The sequence below is a fragment of the Bombina bombina genome, chromosome 1 (genome assembly GCF_027579735.1).
Source record: "Bombina bombina isolate aBomBom1 chromosome 1, aBomBom1.pri, whole genome shotgun sequence".
Classification (NCBI taxonomy): domain Eukaryota; kingdom Metazoa; phylum Chordata; class Amphibia; order Anura; family Bombinatoridae; genus Bombina; species Bombina bombina.
This window is the reverse complement of record NC_069499.1, coordinates 620,499,296-620,520,981: the sequence shown is the minus strand read 5'-3', so window position 1 is coordinate 620,520,981 and position 21,686 is coordinate 620,499,296. Positions and strand designations below refer to the sequence as shown.

General features: G+C 39.2%; 1 protein-coding gene and 1 long non-coding RNA gene across 2 annotated transcripts in view; one reads left to right on the top strand and one right to left on the bottom strand.

Moving 5' to 3' along the window:
* Positions 1–21,686, bottom strand: part of LOC128660113 (G-protein coupled receptor 83-like) — a 137,046-nt gene that overhangs the window by 61,292 nt on the left and 54,068 nt on the right. The gene's annotated exons all lie outside the window — the stretch shown is intronic.
* Positions 6,478–6,802, top strand: LOC128645784 (uncharacterized). The gene is made up of 2 exons (XR_008400143.1): positions 6,478–6,613; positions 6,694–6,802. It is a non-coding gene; the product is annotated as an uncharacterized LOC128645784 (long non-coding RNA).

Below are 21,686 nucleotides of genomic sequence, written 5' to 3'. Positions count from 1 at the left end.
AACCCACAGATCATTATTTGCAACCGTGAAATTAGAAAAAAACATTGATTACACACCCGTGACACTTATTTATGCTCAGGCCTTTTTAATACGAGGGTCCCGGAGCCTCAACCGAAACAACAGCATGAAAGAGGAGATATGTCATCCTTTTGAATAAAAGATTACAGTAAAGGCATTGATTTTAGAAACCCACAGATCATTATTTGCAACCGTGAAATTAGAAAAAAACATTGATTAGACAGCCGTGACACTTATTTATGCTCAGGCCTTTTTAATACGAGGGTCCCGGAGCCTCAACCGAAACAACAGCATGAAAGAGGAGATATGTCATCCTTTTGAATAAAAGATTACAGTAAAGGCATTGATTTTAGAAACCCACAGATCATTATTTGCAACCGTGAAATAGAAAAAAACATTGATTACACACCCGTTACACTTATTTATCCTCAGGCCTTTTTAATACGAGTGTTCCGGAGCCTCAACCGAAACAACAGCATGAAAGAGGACATATGTCATCCTTTTGAATAAAAGATTACAGTAAAGGCATTGATTTTAGAAACCCACAGATCATTATTTGCAACCGTGAAATTAGAAAAAAACATTGATTAGACAGCCGTGACACTTATTTATGCTCAGGCCTTTTTAATACGAGGGTCCCGGAGCCTCAACCGAAACAACAGCATGAAAGATGAGTTATGTCATCCTTTTGAATAAAAGATTACAGTAAAGGCATTGATTTTAGAAACCCACAGATCATTATTTGCAACCGTGAAATTAGAAAAAAACATTGATTACACACCCGTGACACTTATTTATGCTCAGGCCTTTTTAATACGAGGGTCCCGGAGCCTCAACCGAAACAACAGCATGAAAGAGGAGATATGTCATCCTTTTGAATAAAAGATTACAGTAAAGGCATTGATTTTAGAAACCCACAGATCATTATTTGCAACCGTGAAATTAGAAAAAAACATTGATTAGACAGCCGTGACACTTATTTATACTCAGGCCTTTTTAATACGAGGGTCCCGGAGCCTCAACCGAAACAACAGCATGAAAGAGGAGATATGTCATCCTTTTGAATAAATGATTACAGTAAAGGCATTGATTTTAGAAACCCACAGATCATTATTTGCAACCGTGAAATTAGAAAAAAAAATTGATTACACACCCGTGACACTTATTTATGCTCAGGCCTTTTTAATAATGTTTCAAGTTCTACTATTCTTAGCTCTTTCATCTCATCATCCCTGTTACTCGGTGGTGGTGGTCTACATGGCCATCATGATTAGCCTAACAAAATACTACAATCCAACCTTGGCTCAGTCTTCCTAAGGCCCTTCATTGGCTGTATTTTGGTAGTACTGTCATCCTTTTGAAAAATAGATTACAGGAAAGTAATTTATATGACCCGTGAAATAATAAAAAAAAATCATTAGATACCCGTTAAACAATTATTTATCCTCAGGCCTTTTTAATACGAGGGTCCCGGAGCCTCAAACGAAACAACAGCATGAAAGAGGAGATATGTCATCCTTTTGAATAATAGATTACAGGAAAGGCATTGATTTTAGAAACCCACAGATCATTTTTTTATTTGCAACCGTGAAATTAGAAAAAAAAATTGATTAGACACCCGTGACACTTATTTATGCTCAGGCCTTTTTAATACGAGGGTCCCGGAGCCTCAACCGAAACAACAGCATGAAAGAGGAGATATGTCATCCTTTTGAATTAAAGATTACAGTAAAGGCATTGATTTTAGAAACCCACAGATCATTATTTGCAACCGTGAAATTAGAAAAAAAAATTGATTACACACCCGTGACACTTATTTATGCTCAGGCCTTTTTAATACGAGGATCCCGGAGCCTCAACCGAAACAACAGCATGAAAGAGGAGATATGTCATCCTTTTGAATTAAAGATTACAGTAAAGGCATTGATTTTAGAAACCCACAGATCATTATTTGCAACCGTGAAATTAGAAAAAAAAATTGATTAGACAGCCGTGACACTTATTTATGCTCAGGCCTTTTTAATACGAGGGTCCCGGAGCCTCAACCGAAACAACAGCATGAAAGAGGAGATATGTCATCCTTTTGAATTAAAGATTACAGTAAAGGCATTGATTTTAGAAACCCACAGATCATTATTTGCAACCGTGAAATTAGAAAAAAACATTGATTACACACCCGTGACACTTATTTATGCTCAGGCCTTTTTAATACGAGGGTCCCGGAGCCTCAACCGAAACAACAGCATGAAAGAGGAGATATGTCATCCTTTTGAATAAAAGATTACAGTAAAGGCATTGATTTTAGAAACCCACAGATCATTATTTGCAACCGTGAAATTAGAAAAAAACATTGATTAGACAGCCCGTGACACTTATTTATGCTCAGGCCTTTTTAATACGAGGGTCCCGGAGCCTCAACCGAAACAACAGCATGAAAGAGGAGATATGTCATCCTTTTGAATAAAAGATTACAGTAAAGGCATTGATTTTAGAAACCCACAGATCATTATTTGCAACCGTGAAATTAGAAAAAAACATTGATTAGACAGCCGTGACACTTATTTATGCTCAGGCCTTTTTAATACGAGGGTCCCGGAGCCTCAACCGAAACAACAGCATGAAAGAGGAGATATGTCATCCTTTTGAATAAAAGATTACAGTAAAGGCATTGATTTAAGAAACCCACAGATCATTATTTGCAACCGTGAAATAGAAAAAAACATTGATTACACACCCGTTACACTTATTTATCCTCAGGCCTTTTTAATACGAGTGTTCCGGAGCCTCAACCGAAACAACAGCATGAAAGAGGACATATGTCATCCTTTTGAATAAAAGATTACAGTAAAGGCATTGATTTTAGAAACCCACAGATCATTATTTGCAACCGTGAAATTAGAAAAAAACATTGATTAGACAGCCGTGACACTTATTTATGCTCAGGCCTTTTTAATACGAGGGTCCCGGAGCCTCAACCGAAACAACAGCATGAAAGATGAGTTATGTCATCCTTTTGAATAAAAGATTACAGTAAAGACATTGATTTTAGAAACCCACAGATCATTATTTGCAACCGTGAAATTAGAAAAAAAAATTGATTACACACCCGTGACACTTATTTATGCTCAGGCCTTTTTAATACGAGGGTCCCGGAGCCTCAACCGAAACAACAGCATGAAAGAGGAGATATGTCATCCTTTTGAATTAAAGATTACAGTAAAGGCATTGATTTTAGAAACCCACAGATCATTATTTGCAACCGTGAAATTAGAAAAAAAAATTGATTAGACAGCCGTGACACTTATTTATGCTCAGGCCTTTTTAATACGAGGGTCCCGGAGCCTCAACCGAAACAACAGCATGAAAGAGGAGATATGTCATCCTTTTGAATTAAAGATTACAGTAAAGGCATTGATTTTAGAAACCCACAGATCATTATTTGCAACCGTGAAATTAGAAAAAAACATTGATTACACACCCGTGACACTTATTTATGCTCAGGCCTTTTTAATACGAGGGTCCCGGAGCCTCAACCGAAACAACAGCATGAAAGAGGAGATATGTCATCCTTTTGAATAAAAGATTACAGTAAAGGCATTGATTTTAGAAACCCACAGATCATTATTTGCAACCGTGAAATTAGAAAAAAACATTGATTACACACCCGTGACACTTATTTATGCTCAGGCCTTTTTAATACGAGGGTCCCGGAGCCTCAACCGAAACAACAGCATGAAAGAGGAGATATGTCATCCTTTTGAATAAAAGATTACAGTAAAGGCATTGATTTTAGAAACCCACAGATCATTATTTGCAACCGTGAAATTAGAAAAAAACATTGATTAGACAGCCGTGACACTTATTTATGCTCAGGCCTTTTTAATACGAGGGTCCCGGAGCCTCAACCGAAACAACAGCATGAAAGAGGAGATATGTCATCCTTTTGAATAAAAGATTACAGTAAAGGCATTGATTTTAGAAACCCACAGATCATTATTTGCAACCGTGAAATAGAAAAAAACATTGATTACACACCCGTTACACTTATTTATCCTCAGGCCTTTTTAATACGAGTGTTCCGGAGCCTCAACCGAAACAACAGCATGAAAGAGGACATATGTCATCCTTTTGAATAAAAGATTACAGTAAAGGCATTGATTTTAGAAACCCACAGATCATTATTTGCAACCGTGAAATTAGAAAAAAACATTGATTAGACAGCCGTGACACTTATTTATGCTCAGGCCTTTTTAATACGAGGGTCCCGGAGCCTCAACCGAAACAACAGCATGAAAGATGAGTTATGTCATCCTTTTGAATAAAAGATTACAGTAAAGGCATTGATTTTAGAAACCCACAGATCATTATTTGCAACCGTGAAATTAGAAAAAAACATTGATTACACACCCGTGACACTTATTTATGCTCAGGCCTTTTTAATACGAGGGTCCCGGAGCCTCAACCGAAACAACAGCATGAAAGAGGAGATATGTCATCCTTTTGAATAAAAGATTACAGTAAAGGCATTGATTTTAGAAACCCACAGATCATTATTTGCAACCGTGAAATTAGAAAAAAACATTGATTAGACAGCCGTGACACTTATTTATACTCAGGCCTTTTTAATACGAGGGTCCCGGAGCCTCAACCGAAACAACAGCATGAAAGAGGAGATATGTCATCCTTTTGAATAAATGATTACAGTAAAGGCATTGATTTTAGAAACCCACAGATCATTATTTGCAACCGTGAAATTAGAAAAAAAAATTGATTACACACCCGTGACACTTATTTATGCTCAGGCCTTTTTAATAATGTTTCAAGTTCTACTATTCTTAGCTCTTTCATCTCATCATCCCTGTTACTCGGTGTCATAACTGCCTAAGTTCTTTGCCTTATCCTTTGTATAGCTGTGTCTTTTCACACTTACATAACTCCTCCCCAACAAGCAGTTTAAATTTCCCTCCTACTCATACCAAATTGCTTGATTGTTGAATCCAGCTTCTCACCCTCTAACCTCCTTGCAACCTTTGAGACAGACGCAGCTCACCTCTCTACCAAACACAAGACCGGAACCGGCAAGCGGTGACGTCACACGCCATCGCACACGCTGCAATTTTCCCAAACTCTGCAGGGGAACTTCTCTCTGTCCGGACACCGCTCACCCATTACTTCTATTAGTAAGTTTCAAAAGCGCTTCCTTCATACCTATACCGCAGTAACTTACGAATATTCAGTAATTACTCCTGACATGTCTCAGAATCTTAGTTAGGTTTCCTTCATAATTAAAAGCTCTAATACTACTTATATTCTTAATTGTTCAGTCTCAATACCTAAGTACAGCCTAAATCTCATGAGCTCTGTTTTGCCTTAATTTCGTATAACTATGTCTGCTGCCAAATATGATCAGATATTGTCTATCTAAAACTTTAACGTTGCAATTGCATGTTTGTTATATGTGGGAACCAGTTTGTCAATACTGAGTGGGGCTATACGCTCTGAGGTCTCAGCCATTGTCACACCTATCCTTATAATAAAAGTGAACTGTATCTAATGATTCTGAACCTTGCTGCCTTCCCTCACCTACACAGAATCACTGATACTTTCACAACACTCCTAAGCCTGCAGTTGTGGTCCTAAAAATTCCCTCTCTCCTTTACAGGGGTGAGATTACCTTCCACAGGCTGACAATAACAATCAAGCCATATTATGGACCCAGCAGCCTTATTATCTCATGTAGAGAAATTAACTCAAACTGTAGATAACCTTACAACAGGGTTAAATACACTACAATTAGAAAACTCTGCCCTAAAGCAATACATCAATGAAAAAATTGATACACTCACTACACGTATTAGTTCTAGTGAACCCCAACCTAATCCTCCACAAACATTTAGTGGTATTCGTTCAGAATTTAGGGAATTCAAAAACTCATATTCCTTATATTTCCAATTAAAACCTAAAACATACTTCAATGATCATTTGAAGGTTCTCACCACAATCTCCTATCTGCGTGGCGAACCACGTATATGGGCAAATTTGTTTTTTGAGACTAATGACCCATTGCTGTACTCATTTGATCAGTTTTTTAAAGCAATGGGACAGCTTTATGATGATCCCTACAAACAGCTGTCTGCTGAGACAGCAATGAGGTCTCTGAGACAACATAAAAGGCCTGTGGAGGACTACATCGCAGAGTTTAAGAAATGGTCCCCAGATACACAGTGGAATGACCTTTCTTTGCGCAATCAATTCCGCCTAGGCCTCTCAGATACTCTCAAGGATGAGCTAGCCAGACAACCCCTCCCAGAGACTTTAGAACTCCTAATAGATGCTAGCATCACATTAGATAGACGCATCAGAGAGAGACGCTCAGAAAGGTCACACTTAGAAACATCCACTAAACATACAGTTACTACTCTGCTTCCACATAAGACAACTACAAAAGCCTCTGAAATCCCTATGGAACTCGGTTTCATCAGAGGTCCATTAACTCTACAGGAAAAATTAAGAAGAAAAGCTTTAGATCTCTGTATGTATTGCGGAGGGATCGATCACTCTGTAAAGGACTGCTCTCAATTACAGCGTAGGAAGGGTAAGATGAACACCACAAGTATATGTTTATCTGCTAAACAAACACAATCTAATCATTGCTCCCTTCCTATCTTATTACAGTGGGATCAGCAAAGACTCAACTCACAAGCAATCCTTGACTCTGGTGCCAGCCACAATTATATAGATCACCAATTCACTACTGTAAATAAAATTCCACTAGTTAAGAAAATGGTGCCTAGTGTACTTCGTTTTATTGATGGTAATGAAATTACATCAGGACCCATCCTATACCACACCATACCTTTAAGGCTCACCACACATGACCAACACACAGAGTTTCTTACTTTTGATGTTATACCCTCACCTCTATATCCCATTATACTTGGTATCAGTTGGTTTAAACAACACGATCCCACTATACAATGGTCAACTTCACAAGTTATCTTTAATTCTCCTTATTGTAAAAATTTGTGTCTCCATCATGAACAAATTTTACTTGATGTTCCTTTACAAATCCCCAAGGAATACATAACATTCGCTGATGTCTTTGACAAAAAAGAATCAGAGAATCTACCCCCTCATAGGGTTTATGACTGCCCTATAGATCTCCTGCCAGGTGTTGATATACCTTACGGCCATATATTTCCCCTCTCTGATCCTGAGTTACAACATCTGAAAACTTATTTGGCAGATAATTTAAAGAAAGGTTTTATACGTCCTTCCACCTCCCCAGCTGGGGCTGGTATCTTTTTTGTTAAAAATAAAGATCAATCCCTAAGACCCATTATTGATTACAGAGAGTTAAACAAGCGTACAATAAAAAACCGCTATCCACTGCCTTTAATTCCTCAACTCCTTGATAGATTACAAAATGCTACTATATACACTAAATTGGATCTAAGAGGGGCTTACAACTTGGTACGTATCAAGGAGGGTCATGAATGGCTTACAGCATTCCGTACACGTTACGGCCTTTTTGAATATACTGTGATGCCATTTGGCCTCTGTAATGCCCCGGCTACTTTTCAGTACTTCATAAATGATATTTTTAAGGATTTTTTGGATTTATTTATGGTAATATATTTGGATGACATACTCATTTTCTCTACCTCACTTACTGAACACATCAAACATGTCACCCTAGTATTAACACGGTTACGAGAGAAATCTCTTTATGTTAAACTAGAAAAATGCTTATTTCACTCCAAAGAAATTAAATTTCTAGGTTATATTGTATCACCCCAAGGTATCCAGATGGATAATGATAAGATATCGGTAATTCAAAATTGGCCTTCCCCAAAAAGTAAAAAGGATATACAAAGGTTCATGGGTTTCGCCAATTTCTACAGAAAGTTTATTAAAAATTTCGCTGACTTGACAAGACCATTAACTAACTTGACCAAATCTGACACACACTTCAGATGGAACGATGATTTAGAAGAAATATTCAACTTCTTAAAAAAAGCTTTCACTACGGCCCCTATCCTCCAATTCCCTAATTCTGAGTTGCAGTACATCTTGGAAGTGGATGCATCTAATTATGCTTTAGGAGCAATCCTCTCACAGAGGCAGACTCCAAAAGACCCTCTGCACCCTGTTGCCTTCTATTCACGTATTCTTAATTCAGCTGAAATAAACTACCCAATTGGTGATAAAGAACTGTTAGCAATCAAAACTTAATTGGAACAATGGAGACACCTTCTAGAAGGGACCCTTCTTCCAATCTTGATTTACACGGATCACAAAAATCTAGAATACCTACAATCTAATAGGACTCTTAGCGCACGGCAGGTCCGATGGAACCTATTCTTGGCTAGATTTAATTATCTTATCACCTACCGTCCTGCAAACAAGAACAAGAAGGCTGATGCCCTTTCAAGACACTTGGTGGACCAAGTGTCACATCCAAACCTTTCACCCCTAATTCCTCTTGACAGATTCTTAGCTTTAACTACAGAACAAAACATTCAGTTCAAATCAGCACAACAGGCTGACTCAAATAAACCATTACAGGTCTTGGATTTACACTCGGATGGGTTGTATTATTATCAACAACTAATCTATGTACCCAACAGTCTCAGAGCAACAGTCTTAAAAACTTTACATGATTCTCCATCTGCTGGACACATGGGCATAAAGAAAACTCAAGAATTAGTCTCCAGATTCTTTTGGTGGCCTACCTGCCTCTCCGATGTTGACGATTACGTTAAAACCTGCTTAATCTGCGAAACTACAAAAAAAGGGAGGACTCCCCCTTACGGAAAATTGATCCCATTACCGACTCCTGACCGTCCTTGGAAGGACATAGCAATCGACTACATAGTCGACCTACCTATTTCTGAAAGGAATAACACCATATTAGTAGTCGTAGACCTATTTAGTAAAATGGCACATTTCGTGCCCTACCATAAGCTGCCAACTTCTTCTGAAACCATTTCCTTAATGATCCATCATATATTCAAGTATCACGGACTTCCGAATAGTATCACCTCTGATAGGGGGACTCAATTCACCAGCCAATTCTGGAAACAACTTTGTCATTCACTGGGTATTTCTAGACGTCTCAGTACCTCTTTCCATCCCCAAACTAATGGCCAGACTGAAAGGACAAACCAGTGCATTGAACAATATCTAAGATGTTTCATTTCAGCTAAACAAGAAAACTGGACCCAACTACTACCATACGCAGAATTCGCCTTCAACAATTCCGTCCATTCCTCTACTAAGTTCACACCGTTCTTCATTAATTATGGTTTCCATCCTTCTTTTGAATGGGATTCTATGGACAGCAACACCTGTCCTGTTGTGAATGACCTCATCAACACTATTAGTGAATCTTTTTCATTAACTGCTGAAAATATTCGCATCGCCAAGGATCGATATAAATTTCATTTTGATAAAAAAAGGATTCCCTCGCCTAAATATAGAGTAGGTGACTACGTTTGGTTATCAACACGTAATCTACATTTACCCCTTCCTTCCAGGAAATTATCTTCCAGCTTCATTGGACCATTTCCCATCATAAAAATTGTGAATATGAACGCTGTTACCCTCGCATTACCAGCAAATCTGAAATCCCATCCTACCTTTCATGTGTCTCTCCTCAAGCCTTATAGACAACTTCGTCACCATGATCCTTCTATTCCTCTACTTCCTCATCTGCAGGATGCCACCCTGGAGTATGAGGTACAAGATGTCTTGGACTCCCGACGCTTTCGAGGGCAGCTTCAGTATCTGGTTCATTGGAAGGGCTACCCTGATTCGGAGGACTCCTGGGAACCGGCTTCCAATCTCTCTGCCCCCCGTTTGGTGGCCAGGTTCCATGAACGTTATCCTGATCGTCCTGGACTCGATCCCCGGAGTTGATCATTGGGGGGGGGTCCTGTCATAACTGCCTAAGTTCTTTGCCTTATCCTTTGTATAGCTGTGTCTTTTCACACTTACATAACTCCTCCCCAACAAGCAGTTTAAATTTCCCTCCTACTCATACCAAATTGCTTGATTGTTGAATCCAGCTTCTCACCCTCTAACCTCCTTGCAACCTTTGAGACAGACGCAGCTCACCTCTCTACCAAACACAAGACCGGAACCGGCAAGCGGTGACGTCACACGCCATCGCACACGCTGCAATTTTCCCAAACTCTGCAGGGGAACTTCTCTCTGTCCGGACACCGCTCACCCATTACTTCTATTAGTAAGTTTCAAAAGCGCTTCCTTCATACCTATACCGCAGTAACTTACGAATATTCAGTAATTACTCCTGACATGTCTCAGAATCTTAGTTAGGTTTCCTTCATAATTAAAAGCTCTAATACTACTTATATTCTTAATTGTTCAGTCTCAATACCTAAGTACAGCCTAAATCTCATGAGCTCTGTTTTGCCTTAATTTCGTATAACTATGTCTGCTGCCAAATATGATCAGATATTGTCTATCTAAAACTTTAACGTTGCAATTGCATGTTTGTTATATGTGGGAACCAGTTTGTCAATACTGAGTGGGGCTATACGCTCTGAGGTCTCAGCCATTGTCACACCTATCCTTATAATAAAAGTGAACTGTATCTAATGATTCTGAACCTTGCTGCCTTCCCTCACCTACACAGAATCACTGATACTTTCACAACACTCCTAAGCCTGCAGTTGTGGTCCTAAAAATTCCCTCTCTCCTTTACAGGGGTGAGATTACCTTCCACAGGCTGACACTCGGTGGTGGTGGTCTACATGGCCATCATGATTAGCCTAACAAAATACTACAATCCAACCTTGGCTCAGTCTTCCTAAGGCCCTTCATTGGCTGTATTTTGGTAGTACTGTCATCCTTTTGAATAATAGATTACAGGAAAGTAATTTATATGACCCGTGAAATAATAAAAAAAAATCATTAGATACCCGTTAAACAATTATTTATCCTCAGGCCTTTTTAATACGAGGGTCCCGGAGCCTCAAACGAAACAACAGCATGAAAGAGGAGATATGTCATCCTTTTGAATAATAGATTACAGGAAAGGCATTGATTTTAGAAACCCACAGATCATTTTTTTATTTGCAACCGTGAAATTAGAAAAAAAAATTGATTAGACACCCGTGACACTTATTTATGCTCAGGCCTTTTTAATACGAGGGTCCCGGAGCCTCAACCGAAACAACAGCATGAAAGAGGAGATATGTCATCCTTTTGAATTAAAGATTACAGTAAAGGCATTGATTTTAGAAACCCACAGATCATTATTTGCAACCGTGAAATTAGAAAAAAAAATTGATTACACACCCGTGACACTTATTTATGCTCAGGCCTTTTTAATACGAGGGTCCCGGAGCCTCAACCGAAACAACAACATGAAAGAGGAGATATGTCATCCTTTTGAATAAAAGATTACAGTAAAGGCATTGATTTTAGAAACCCACAGATCATTATTTGCAACCGTGAAATTAGAAAAAAAAATTGATTAGGCAGCCGTGACACTTATTTATGCTCAGGCCTTTTTAATACGAGGGTCCCGGAGCCTCAACCGAAACAACAGCATGAAAGAGGAGATATGTCATCCTTTTGAATTAAAGATTACAGTAAAGGCATTGATTTTAGAAACCCACAGATCATTATTTGCAACCGTGAAATTAGAAAAAAACATTGATTACACACCCGTGACACTTATTTATGCTCAGGCCTTTTTAATACGAGGGTCCCGGAGCCTCAACCGAAACAACAGCATGAAAGAGGAGATATGTCCTCCTTTTGAATAAAAGATTACAGTAAAGGCATTGATTTTAGAAACCCACAGATCATTATTTGAAACCGTGAAATTAGAAAAAAACATTGATTAGAAAGCCGTGACACTTATTTATGCTCAGGCCTTTTTAATACGAGGGTCCCGGAGCCTCAACCGAAACAACAGCATGAAAGAGGAGATATGTCATCCTTTTGAATAATAGATTACAGGAAAGGCATTGATTTTAGAAACCCACAGATCATTATTTGCAACCGTGAAATTAGAGAAAAACATTGATTACACACCCGTGACACTTATTTATGCTCACGCCTTTTTAATACGAGTGTCCCGGAGCCTCAACCGAAACAACAGCATGAAAGAGGAGATATGTCATCCTTTTGAATAAAAGATTACAGTAAAGGCATTGATTTTAGAAACCCACAGATCATTATTTGCAACCGTGAAATTAGAAAAAAACATTGATTACACACCCGTGACACTTATTTATGCTCAGGCCTTTTTAATACGAGGGTCCCGGAGCCTCAACCGAAACAACAGCATGAAAGAGGAGATATGTCATCCTTTTGAATAAAAGATTACAGTAAAGGCATTGATTTTAGAAACCCACAGATCATTATTTGCAACCGTGAAATTAGAAAAAAACATTGATTAGACAGCCGTGACACTTATTTATGCTCAGGCCTTTTTAATACGAGGGTCCCGGAGCCTCAACCGAAACAACAGCATGAAAGAGGAGATATGTCATCCTTTTGAATAAAAGATTACAGTAAAGGCATTGATTTTAGAAACCCACAGATCATTATTTGCAACCGTGAAATAGAAAAAAACATTGATTACACACCCGTTACACTTATTTATCCTCAGGCCTTTTTAATACGAGTGTTCCGGAGCCTCAACCGAAACAACAGCATGAAAGAGGACATATGTCATCCTTTTGAATAAAAGATTACAGTAAAGGCATTGATTTTAGAAACCCACAGATCATTATTTGCAACCGTGAAATTAGAAAAAAACATTGATTAGACAGCCGTGACACTTATTTATGCTCAGGCCTTTTTAATACGAGGGTCCCGGAGCCTCAACCGAAACAACAGCATGAAAGATGAGTTATCTCATCCTTTTGAATAAAAGATTACAGTAAAGGCATTGATTTTAGAAACCCACAGATCATTATTTGCAACCGTGAAATTAGAAAAAAACATTGATTACACACCCGTGACACTTATTTATGCTCAGGCCTTTTTAATACGAGGGTCCCGGAGCCTCAACCGAAACAACAGCATGAAAGAGGAGATATGTCATCCTTTTGAATAAAAGATTACAGTAAAGGCATTGATTTTAGAAACCCACAGATCATTATTTGCAACCGTGAAATTAGAAAAAAACATTGATTAGACAGCCGTGACACTTATTTATACTCAGGCCTTTTTAATACGAGGGTCCCGGAGCCTCAACCGAAACAACAGCATGAAAGAGGAGATATGTCATCCTTTTGAATAAATGATTACAGTAAAGGCATTGATTTTAGAAACCCACAGATCATTATTTGCAACCGTGAAATTAGAAAAAAACATTGATTAGACACCCGTGACACTTATTTATGCTCAGGCCTTTTTAATACGAGGGTCCCGGAGCCTCAACCGAAACAACAGCATGAAAGAGGAGATATGTCATCCTTTTGAATAAAAGATTACAGTAAAGGCATTGATTTTAGAAACCCACAGATCATTATTTGCAACCGTGAAATTAGAAAAAAACATTGATTACACAGCCGTGACACTTATTTATGCTCAGGCCTTTTTAATACGAGGTTCCCGGAGCCTCAACCGAAACAACAGCATGAAAGAGGAGATATGTCATCCTTTTGAATAAAAGATTACAGTAAAGGCATTGATTTTAGAAACCCACAGATCATTATTTGCAACCGTGAAATTAGAAAAAAACATTGATTACACAGCCGTGACACTTATTTATGCTCAGGCCTTTTTAATACGAGGGTCCCGGAGCCTCAACCGAAACAACAGCATGAAAGAGGAGATATGTCATCATTTTGAATAAAAGATTACAGTAAAGGCATTGATTTTAGAAACCCACAGATCATTATTTGCAACCGTGAAATTAGAAAAAAACATTGATTACACAGCCGTGACACTTATTTATGCTCAGGCCTTTTTAATACGAGGGTCCCGGAGCCTCAACCAAAACAACAGCATGAAAGAGGAGATATGTCATCCTTTTGAATAAAAGATTACAGTAAAGGCAATGATTTTAGAAACCCACAGATCATTTATATGACCCGTGTAATAGAAAAAAACATTGATTAGACACCGGTTACACTTATTTATCCTCAGGCCTTGGTAATACGAGGGTCCCGGAGCCGCAACTGAAACAACAGCATGAAAGAGGATATATGTCATCCTTTTGAATTATAGATTACAGGAAAGGCATTGATTTTAGAAACACTGAGATAATTACTTGCAACCGGGAAATAAAAAAAAACATTGAACAGACACCCAGTACAATTTATTATCCATAGGCCTTTTCAGCAGAGGCTCCAGGACCCTCAACAAAAACAAGAGCAGGGAGCTGGGCATAGGAGTACAATGGAGTGTGACAATAATAATCTGAAGGTGAAGATTGCATAGTTGTGTCATTTTAATTTTGTTATTGTGGGAACTTAGTACTTGCAATGACCTTGCTCTGGTGAATCCATATCGTAAATGTGTTATTTAAGGCACTGTTTGTCTATTTTTTTGAATATCAGCATTTGGTAAATGAAGCTCAACTTAAGGCTGGTGAGAAACGACCTTTCTTCTGGCTGTTTGCAAATGTTGTGGCTCTGGACAAACATGTGAATAAGGGGCCATCAGCCATATTCTGCACGCAACCCCTTTGATGATTGACGATAAACATGTGTCACCTGCAAGCAGAGCTCGTTACTTCTGTCTAAATCATCTTCTTGATATGGACAGGCCACTGTTTCCCACAGCAAGTACGAATTTTGAAATACAAGATTGTCTTGAGTATGGTAGGAAACCAAAGTTTATTTAATTCTGTACTATCTATCACCACAAAAAATGAACTTCTTGAAGCAACGAAAATGCCAGCAATTTCATGTGCTTATGGATGACAAGGATGTCCTGTCCTGTGGTGCACAGAGATGGAGACGATTTTTGCCCTCCCTGTACACTACCCAGATGTCTCAAACATCACCAGAAACACAATACAGCCACTCTTGTAAAGTTCCTGGAGTGTTCCGGTAGCCATCTCTTTGCGCTCCTAAAGGAATACTTTATCAGTGTTTTTGTATACATCCAACAAACAGCTTCGGAGACTGTGGTGACGCACATGTTATTTACTGTTGTTCCAGCTGTGGCAATATCAATTGGCATGAAAAAGTTAAGATTTGTGGGTTGGGGAGCCTATAGCTGTTGCGGTAGGACGTGTGTTTGAGGAGCTCCAGGTCTTACAAGTTACTTTGGAGTTAGTTTTCAACCTTAATTTAATTTTCTTTTTGGGATTCATAGTCACACTTTCTGGGGCTATCCAAGAGGAGCCTGGTAAAAGCAGTAGTAGTCACCCCTTATATCAACGGGTACGGAGACCTGTTTTTTGCCTTTCCAATATTGCGCCGGTCCACAAACTAATCCTGAATGAAAAAAAAACCTTAAAATTTGGACTAGTGATGCACATTTTATGCACGCTGTGGCAATTGCAATTTGCAATAAAAATAATCTGCTAACAACAACCACTACCTACGACCACACCTGACTCCTGAAGTCATGCTTCAGTTATTATGTCAAGTTAAATATTTTTTTTTTTTTTTTTATGCTCAACAGAGGCTCCAGGACCCTTGACAAAACCAGCAGCAGGAAAGAGGACATATGGCATCCTTTTGAAAAAAATTATTATAGGAAAGGCATTGATTTCAGAAACACAGAGATCATTAGTTGCAAACGGTAAATAGAAAAAAACATTGATTAGACACCCAGTACACTTATTTTTCATTAGGCCTTTTTAATAATATTAAGAGGCTCCCAGAGCCTCAACAGAAACAACAGCATTAAAAAGTACATATGGCATCCTTGTGAATAATAGATTACAGGAAAGGCATTGATTTTAGAAACCCGTGGATAATTTTTTGCAACCATGAAATCTAAAAAAACATAGATTAGACACCCAGTACACTTCTTTATCCTTAGGCCTTTTAAGCATAGGCTCCAGGACCCTCAACAAAACCAGCAGCAGGAAAGAGGACATATGGCATACTTTTGTAAATTAGATTACAGGAAAGGCATTGATTTTAGAAACACAGAGATCATTTATCATGACCAGTGAAATAGAAAAAAAAAATGATTGGACACCCAGTACACTTCTTTATCCTTAGTCCTTTTTAATACGAGGGTCCCGGAGCCTCAACAGAAACAACAGCATGAAAGAGGACATATGTCATCCTTTTGAATAATAGATTACAGGAAAGGCGGGGGCGGAGCCAGCGCTCAATTGAGATGGCTGCACTAGAGTGAGCTCCGTGCTGTAAAGAAGGCCAAGCTACCTATAATTAGACGAATCCTGGATGAAATTTATCAAGTCTACACTTAAAAGCACCTTTGCTACATCGATGCTTCTAACTGAGACATTGCAACGCTAAGATCAACAACGGAGATCCCTGCACACTCTACGGGCGTTCCGTCGCACACCAGCCCCTGGTTTGAAAAGGCCCGACCTGCACCGACTGGGATTGCCCTGCACATCGACTGGGGTATTAACCCCAAACAACCCGCTTACTCCGCAACTGACAATTGCGGCTCGAAACAAGACATCACTCAGATTGGAGGCATTGAGCGGTAAGAATTGTTTGCTCAACCCGCCAAGCGCCATAAGCACATCATTGGCGCCAGTGACACAGACACGGAGGAAAAAGCCCTGACTTATATTAAACACCCATACACAGCATCAGAGATACTTGTATGTTATGTGGCCAAATTTGTTAGATAGCGCCAATTCATCCAAGAAAGATATACACAGTGACGGGCGGGGAAAATTTCATAGTGCGTCACAGTTAGACAACAACGGTGGTTCAGATATGGGCCTACTCCTCAGCCATCACACGATTTAATTCCCCTACATACTATACTTAAGGGGTTATGAGGATATGCCTGACAAAGTGATCGATAGGTGAAGTTATGACCGCTGGAGCTGGTACAGTAAGGCATTATTTAACAAAAGACTGAAAATATTTGGTTGTGACTCTCTCACTACAGAGCCATTTACTCTTGTGTTCTACAGTTCCTATTCTTTATATCACCATACAACGTGTAGTTTTTGCTGTCTCCCCAGTGGTATTATAAGGCTTATACAGGGTCTCTGGTTCCCCCCGTCGGAGCTATAGCCCTGGTTTTTAACAAGTGGCAGTGAGGATTTATCTCTCTTCTATAATAAGAAACCAGGCTGACATGTCTCCCAAAAAAGGAACCAAGGGGGATAAACCCGGCAAGAAAAAAGTGAGCGGAGTACCCTCTGTAAATAAATTCTTTAAAAGCCTTGATACTCAGCAAGTAACAGGCAATATGGAAATGGAGGCTGGAGGGAGAGAAGATTCTTCATCTTCAGAGTCTGATTCTGAATCTACTACGCACCCAATCACTATTCCTAAAGCTTTGTTAGATTCCTTGCCATCTAAGAAAGACTTTACATCCCTGGTCCAACAGGTAAAACAATGCATCCGCGAGGAAATAGCGGATGTGAAGAAAGACTTGGCGGAGATAGGACAAAGGGTAGATAAGTTAGAAGGTGATTCAAGTCAACATGATAAGCTGTTCCATACCTTTACAGACAGGATATCACAACAAGATTCTATAATACTGCAATTGGAAAACAAGGTGGACGACCTAGAGAACAGGAGCTGTCGACAAAACATAAGGATCAGAGGTGTCCCTGAGGAGGTCTTGGCTCATGATCTGGAAACTTATGTCCAAGGACTTTTCGCCTTTGTTGTAGATGAGGGTGATGATTCTACATTTGCCCTTGACAGAATACACAGAGCCCTAAGAGCGAGACCTCCAGAAGGCCAGCCACCGAGAGATGTAATCGTTAAAATCACCAGCTATCCCATAAAGGAGATGATAATGAAAAAGGCAAGGCAAAAGCACCCAATAAAATACAGAGACGTTAACTTTCAATTGTTTGAGGACCTATCTTCCAGGACTCTCCAGAAAAGGAGAGACATGTGGCCACTTACTTCCAGACTTCGTCAAAAGAACATACCATACAGATGGGGACATCCTTTTAACCTACAAATTCTTTGGAAAGGTAGAAACATTTTTTGCCAAGCCCCAGAAGACTTTCCTCCAGTTTATAAAGAACTGCAGTTAGAACCACCTGGGACTGGTGAGAATTCAGGAACATCACAGGATAACTCTACCAATAAAAGAACTCCACTCCCGCAAAGACCGGAGTGGCAGAAGGCAACTTTTCGAAGAAATGAGAAGTCTATCTCTAAACAGAATAACAATGTTAATACAAGACAGGAAATAACCTGAACTGGTACTTAGGGGCATTGTATTCTGGGTGACGCCACCCAGGAGAGTCCATGCTTCATTCTGTGACTAGAAGCATATCTTTATAGAGTGTGCTGAGTTATGTTACACAAGTGAAATTATAGGGTTCAAATTATGTTTTGGTGTTATTGTATCATATGCACAATGTTTTCATAGAGTTAGAGCTGGGTTATCTGACACCCATATAAGACAAGCTGAAGGAGTATAAGACCCAAAGTGTAAATTTATGGGGTGTTAATTGAGCTAGATCCTATTAGATATGTTATATAGATGTTAGCTTAAATGTAGTTAAATACAGGTATCTAAGCAGTAGGCACAAGAATTGAATGCCTTGAAATTTGAATGTAACAGATGGCTTATTGTTTGCAATGGCTCTACTCTATTTCAACTACTTTATATCTTTAAGCTTGGCCTAACTTGGCTAATTCCCCATCCCTTCTTGTTTTGTGAACTTTTCTGTTGCTAGACTATTGATTTGAGAATATTATGGTTCTAGTTCAGTGGTTTGATGATGTTAATCTTTTGTTTTTGCTGTTTTTACTAAGCCCAGGGTACGTGCATGATGTCTCTGTTCTCAAAGTGTCTCAGGTGGAGAGGAGTATAGTAGAAATCAAGGTATATCGATGAACACACAAGGTAACGATCAATATATAAATATACTCACTCAAAATGTTAAAGGTTTTAATATCCCACATAAAAGAACAATTGCCCTACAAGACTTACATAAAAAGGGAGGTAAGATTCTTTTCTTGCAGGAAACTCACTTTAAATCAAATTGTATTCCGAGATACTTTTCTGCCCACTTTCCCCAGCACTTCCATAGTGTCAATCGGGATAAAAAGGTTAACGGAGTCAGTATCCTTATCCATAGAACTATCCCTTTTAAAATACTACAAACTGAGAAAGACAAAGAAGGCAGGTTTTTATGTATTGTGGGCTTGTTATTTGGCAAACCGATCACTTTAGTTAACCTGTACGCCCCGAACCACCACCAAGATAATTTTCTTAAACAAATATCCCAGAAAATTTTAAATATATCCAAAGGCCCACTAGTAGTTGGAGGTGATTTCAATATCCCGCTTGACCCACTTCTAGATAGCTCAAACCCTAGCACCTGTATCCCACACAAAGTTTTGAAATCAATATGGCAGTCTATCAAGACGCTAACCCTACATGATACCTGGCGTTATATGCATCCTGGTAAAAGGGATTACACCTTTTTTTCATTTCCACACAAGAGTTATTCCCGATTAGATTATATTTTAACGGACCATCTGGCTCTATCATATGTCAAACAATGTACCATAAAACATACCACATGGTCAGACCACTCTTTGGTGGAGTGTGTCATGTGTTGGCCTTATGCACCAATCCGCCCCATTCAGCTGGAGGCTAGATGACTCCCTATTACTAGACCCTCAGCTAGTTGAAACCCTGGCTAAGCAACTGGACACATATTTTTCCATTAACGATATTCCAGAAAGTAAATTAGACACACTTTGGGAAGCCCACAAGGCGTATATCAGGGGAGAGCTTATTAAAGTCAAAGCAACTAAGCAAAGAGCCAATGGGGAGAATACCTGAAACTGGCAGGAGAAATTACTGAACTAGATTATTTGGCAAAACTTAATCCCAAAGATGATAAAATTACACAAGCTCTTAATGAGAAAAGGAACTTATTAAATGAGCATCTCCAATTTGAGTCACAGAGGAAAGCTTTTTTCTTACAACAGAAATTCTATGGGGAAAGCAATAAGACGGGCAAATATTTGGCTAGAGCCCTTAAGCAAAAGCAGCACAACTCCTACATACACTCACTTTTGACAAACTCAGGTACAAAGGTAGAAGATACGGTTAGGATTGCTAAGATATTTCAGGAATATTACCACAAGCTTTATAACATAAATACAAATAGACCTTTAGAGGCCCACAAAGAGAAATGTACTAAATATCTTGAGGAGATTACCCTACCAAAATTATCTGATGAGGAGACTCGAACACTGGAGTTGCCCATTAGTGAGAAGGAAATCCTTACGGCAATCTCGGCTATGAAATCAAAAAAAGCCCCAGGACCCGATGGGTTCTCTGACTTTTACTACAAAATCTTTAAAACCCAACTAGGTCCACACCTTGCTAAATTATTTAATTCCATAGCAGATGGTGGTAGGTTCCCAGACACCATGTTACAGGCCCATATAACGGTCATCCCCAAGCCGGGGAAACCTTCTACGACTCCAGCTAACTTTAGACCTATATCCCTACTAAATGTAGACATAAAATTGTATGCAAAAATACTGGCTAATCGGATGAACGACCTACTCCCCACACTGATTGATGCTGACCAAGTGGGATTTGTGAAGGGGAGGGAGGCTAGAGATAATGTGGGTAAGGTTATTACTTTAATGGACCAGATTAAAATTTCAAAAAGCCCTGCTGTTCTCCTTTCGACGGATGCAGAAAAGGCATTCGACAGGCTAGATTGGACCTTCTTGCATTCCACGCTAATTAAATTCGGGTTCCCTTCTAAATTTATCTCCCAAATTTTGGCTTTATATACCAATCCATCTGCGCAGGTAAGGGTCAATGGTCTGCTGTCGGATGCCTTTGAGATACGCAACGGGACCAGACAGGGCTGCCCTTTGTCCCCATTGCTGTTTGTTTTATCCCTAGAACCCCTCGCAACCAGGATTCGTAATAACCCAAAGATAAGAGGTATAGAGGTACAAAATACCTCTTACAAATTAGCTATGTTTGCTGACGATGTCTTGATGACATTGTCAGACCCAGCAGAATCTCTGAGAGAGGCTCAAGCAGAACTAACCTATTATAACTCGTTTTCAGACTTTTTGGTTAACTCCTCAAAGTCAGAACTATACCCTATCAACCTTTCGACAGATTTATTAAATGATATCAGAAGCAATAGCCCCTATAAGATTAATTTGACGTCTTTAAAATATCTAGGCGTATACCTGACCTCAAGTGAGACTAATTTGCGTAAACTTAACTATGGGAGACTTATAACCGAATTCCAATCCCTAACCTCTAGATGGTTACCCAAACAAAATATATCGTGGCTGGGCAGGATCTCGGCTGCAAAGATGATGTTGCTACCTAAGGCCCTTTATCTTTTCCAAGCCCTACCACTGGGGAATGTTAATAGGAAGATACATAAGTTACAAACAATTCTGAACTCCTACATCTGGCAGAGGAGACCCCCTAGGATATCCCAAAATGTTATGTATACCCCTAGAGAAGGAGGGGGATTGGGAGTACCAAATTTATATTGGTATAAAGCAGCCATATCATTAGGTAGAATTGTAGAT